At 43.7% G+C, this 4,890-nt stretch overlaps 1 non-coding gene across 1 annotated transcript; it reads left to right on the top strand.

The window, feature by feature from the left end:
* The first annotated feature begins 3,559 nt into the window (after positions 1-3,559).
* Positions 3,560-3,666, top strand: LOC115029937. The gene has a single exon (XR_003835498.1). It is a non-coding gene; the product is annotated as a U6 spliceosomal RNA (small nuclear RNA).
* Positions 3,667-4,890: the final 1,224 nt, after the last annotated feature.

Raw genomic sequence — 4,890 nt, 5'->3', positions numbered from 1 at the left:
TCAGAATGTCAAAGTCCACGATGGCCCACCAAAGGCATGCAGCAGAAACAACTAAGAGCTCTCATCTTGACTCACATATAGGAAGTAGACAGAAAGCATTAGGGTTGGTGGAAGACTTCTGAAGCCTCAACACTTGTGACACATCTCCTCCTACAAGATCACATCTCCTGATCTTCCCCCCAAACAGCTCCACAAACTAGGGACCAAGTATTTAAAGATATGGGGGGTAAGGGGATTCTCAATCAACCACCACAGCAGAGGAGACCTGAGCACACCAGACCTAAGTCTGCCTGCCCAGCTTCAATTCTGCTGACCAACCTGTTTCCTTCTCCTGCCCTGCTCTTGCCAGTCTCTGGTATCCTACCCCAGATGCTCCTGACTTAGCTCAGGCATTTAACATCATGTGCCTACATCCTATCTTGTTGGTTTGGGTTTACTATGTTCTTTCTCATTAGTTGTTAACAATCTATCATTTTTAAAGTAAACCAATTTGTTGGGAGATTTTCCTGCTTTCTTAACAGCCCTGCCAAGCCTACAGAGGACTCTTACACTCTGCAGACAGCAGTAGCTTGGATAATGGGTTTCTAAGAGAATTATGTTTGGTCTTTAAGCCAAACTTGTTGAAATGTTTGACTTTTAATAAAAGTGAATAAGAATAGGAAAGGAGAGAAGGGACCTTAAAGGGAAATCAAGGCCCAGGTCTTAAGGGACTCTCTAATCAGGGAATTTAAACTTCCCCTCGAAGCAACAGGAAACAGAATTGAGCTTTTCAGCAAATCAGTGGCATGACCAAATTTATATTTATATTCTAGATCAAAGTTGCACAAGGTTTGGAAAGATCAGGGAGAACCCTGAGGCAATGATGCAAGCCTATGATGCTAAAGGCCTGAGCTAAGACAAGAGCTGCTGGGGTAGAGTACCAGAGACTGGGGCAGGAGAGAGAAACAGATTGCTCAGCAGATATAGAATTGAAGGGGGCAGGAGGACTTAGGTCTGGTGTTAACTTTCACAGTGTGTGAGCGAGCGGGGTCAACTGTACTGCAGTTGTACACTTGAGAAACTAAAAGAAAGGGTTTTCAGTGTGATTGTACCAGAGAAATGGTGTTTGTGTTGAGGAGGGGCTCAATACCATGGTTTGATACCCTATACAATGTATATGTGTATCAAACATTATAAAGTACATAATTGGTACTACAAACATTACAATTGTTAAGAGCACTAGGTGCTCTTTCAGAGGATCTGGGTTCTGCTTCCAGCACCCACATCGCTATTAAAAACTGCCGTGACTCCAGTTCCAGGGATCCAAATACCTCCCCAAACCACCATATGCTTCTGTGTGTGTATGGCACATAAATTAATTCCCCTACCCATGGAGAGAACATCTAGGATAAGAGGGCCAATAACTGGAAGAAATTATACTTACTAAGCATTCCTGAGAAGATACATATACAACAGAAACCAAGAAAGAGGAACCTGTTACAGAAGACAGCCCAGGAGGCAAGTCACCAATGCAAGAGGACCTTGAAGTTCAGGTAATCGCCACCAGGTGGAGTGTGGTCTCTGGGTTAGAGTCTCTGCTAGCCCAAGTTCCCACAAATATGTTAACCTGACAGACACAGGTGAGCTTGTGTCTGTCACCTGGTCTACAACTCCTGGCAGAGCCAGGAATAGGATTTCCATGCATAAAGCCGAGAAAAGGAAAGGAGTCGGGAGGGAGGAACGGCTTCCTGTCTTGCTGCTTGCAAGGAAACCTCCAGCAAGGCTCTTGGTCTCATTGTCTTGGGTGTCTTAACGTTTAAAAACAAGTGAAGTTAGCCTGGCCTTTTCAGTTCCTCTGACTGCAATATGATAAACAACAAGAAAAAAAAAATCCAAAGAAAGTATCTGCCTGACAGTTTCACAGCCTGGGAAAAACAAAATGAAACAATGAAGGTTCTTGTAGTCCCAGACCTAACATTCCAGCAGGTTTGGACATATTTGTAAACTAAGGTTGCAACAATATAGCCAAGTGTGGTAATGGATTCGTAAGTGTCCCACCCACGGCCATATGCAGCCAAGAATAGCTATGAATATAACCTAACAGAAAATTGTGAACTTGCTCAAAACAGAATGATATTGGGAGTATGGTGTGTGTGTGTGTGTGTGTGTGTGTGTGTGTGTGTGTGTGTGTGTGTGATAAACTTTACAGACAAGAACATAGTGGCACAATGTAGTCAGAAGGTCAAAGAGTCTGGGGGAAGCACAGAGAAGCCCTGACTGCTCCAGAGTTCTCAGTAGGAGGTAACCCTAGGATGGACTTTACATCTGAGTCCATGTATTCAAGAGATCATGGTGACAAGAATCCGATGTTTACAGTGCCAAGGCCTGGAGGTGTATTCCATGTGCATAAAAGGAAATAGATACCAATGGAAAAATAGGCATAGAGCAAAGAGCTACCGACTCACATATTCTATGCTTAAGCTTTATTTAGTTCTCGAACATTTCTAGACACAAGCGTGCCAGGGGTTCTTATATGCTACTTACAGATACTTACTCATTTAATCCTAGCCCCCCCCCAAAAAATCCTATGCAGCAGTAATACAGTCATCCCCCATGCCATTTTACAGGGAGAAAACTCTCACAGAGGCTTAGTAGCACCTTGTATCTTCGTGAGCCTATCAAGCAATGGAGTGGTGTTTCTAGCATATATTTTTGTGGTTGTTATTTTTTGGTTTTGTTTGGTTTTGGCTCTTCAGCCTCAGTTGTTGTCCATACTGTCTGTTGCAGGGTGGGCCAATTAGATTTTCAAGTAGGAATAAGCATCTACTTTGCATTTTAGAAATGTCTCCTGGCAGTGGAGAAAAGGTTAGGATGCAGGGTTTGGAGTGGATACTGGTGGAGGCTTCAATAACCCAGGCTTCAGAGGGAAGCCCCTGGTTATTAAAGTAGCAGGTGAGTTAAAACACGGGTGGGTAGGCAGGGTCATCGTGGGAGAGTGGACTACATTAGAGTCTTAATGTTGAACCAAGGGAATGGACAAGGCTGAAGTGTCTAAGGCAGGAGATAGGTCAGGGAAGGCAGTGTAACATTTTTATTATTTGATGTTCTTCTGTTTCCAGGAGAGCAGAGTTTTGTTTCTGTAAACTGTTTTAGCATTCCATAGCCTTTTAAATCTTTTGTGGCCAGGCACTAATCCAGGAATGCTTATGGTAGTGAACCAGGTCATCAGGCTTGGTAGCAGGTGCCATTGCCCATTGACTTGGAGGCAATCGCCCCATCACTCATCTTAAATTCTTTCCAAATGAAGGCAGGTAAGATGCCTCAAATGGTAATGAAGAATGCCACCAGGTGACAGAAGCTTGACGACCTGAGTTCAGTCCCCAGGGACCCCTTGGTAGGAGGGGAAAACCAAGCATGTCTTCTGACCTCCACATGTGTGTCATGGTATGCCACAAATTCCTTACTTCATTAATTTTTTTTAAAAATGTAATTTTCATAATTCTTAAATGCTTCCCAAATGAACTTTTAAATGACCACAATGCCCCACCACCAAAAAATATATATTATAAATCAGTCTCTCGTGCTCGCTTCGGCAGCACATATACTAAAATTGGAATGATACAGAGAAGATTAGCATGGCCCCTGTGCAAGGTTGACACACAAATTCGTGAAGCGTTCCATATTTTTGCTATGCCAGTGCCTGGCAAATACAGAAGTGAATGCTCACAGTCATCTATTGGATGGAACACAGAGCCCCCAATGGGGGAGCTAGAGAAAGTACCCAAGGAGCTGAAGGGGTCTGCAACCCTATAGGTGGAACAACAATATGAACTAACCAGTACACACCCCCCCCTCCCCCAGCTCATGTCTCTAGCTGCATTCGTAGCAGAAGATGGCCTAGTCAGCCATCACTGGGAAGAGAGGTCCTTGGTCTTGCAAACTTTATATTCCCCAGTACAGGGGAACACCAGGGCCAAGAAGTGGGAGTGGGTGGGTAGGGGAGCAGCACAAGGGGAGGGTATAGGGGACCTTTGGGATAGCATTTGAAATGTAAATGAAGAAAATATCTAATAAAAAATTAAATCAATAGCTGAAAGAAAAAATAAAATGAAGTTGTTCCTCTAAAAAAAAAAAAAAGAGAGATCAGTCTGTCCACCCTTTTCTATTATATAGAAGTCAGGCAGTATGAACCTCAGAGACCATGGCCCTGGGGTAATACAAGCCTCATGGAAGTCCAACAGAGTCTATTTGCCAACTCTGGGCAAGTCATCTTGCTGCACTTCCATTTTATCATCTGTAAAATGGCAATCACATTGTGTATACCACAATGGGTGTGTGCAAGAATAAGACTCATGGCTGTGGAGTGGCAACTGTTGTAGGTTGATGCTCAGCAGGTATGAGCCTTCTTCTCATCTCTGGCCATACTATAAGGAAACCATGTTTCCCTGAAGGAACTTGAATTGTCAAGAAAAGAAGCTCAGGAGACAGGCTCTTCTTTGGCTTTGGACCTTCCACACAACCAAAGGACACCAGGCATTAGTGGTGCCCACTACAAGGACTCAGGGTAGGAGTTTCTTATGCCAGGATGAACTCATAGGGCAGTTCTCTGAGTTCTAGTCCTGGAATGTCCATCTTCGTAGTATTATAACCTTACAAAAAGTGACCATCTCTACAGGTGAGTACAAACCACCCCTACTTGTGAATATTAACAATACTAAAATTATCTGAATAAGATTTAATGGGAGGGGGCTGGAGAGATGGCTCAATGGGTAAGAGCACCCGATTGCTCTTCCGAAGGTCCAGAGTTCAAATCCCAGCAACCACATGGTGGCTCACAACCATCCGTAACAAGATCTGGCGCCCTCTTCTGGAATGTCTGAAGACAGCTACAGTGTACTTACATATAATAAA

The sequence above is a fragment of the Mus caroli genome, chromosome 18 (genome assembly GCF_900094665.2).
Source record: "Mus caroli chromosome 18, CAROLI_EIJ_v1.1, whole genome shotgun sequence".
In the NCBI taxonomy this organism is placed as follows: domain Eukaryota; kingdom Metazoa; phylum Chordata; class Mammalia; order Rodentia; family Muridae; genus Mus; species Mus caroli.
The sequence above is the reverse complement of the archived record's forward strand: the minus strand, read 5'-3'. Positions and strand labels throughout refer to the sequence as shown.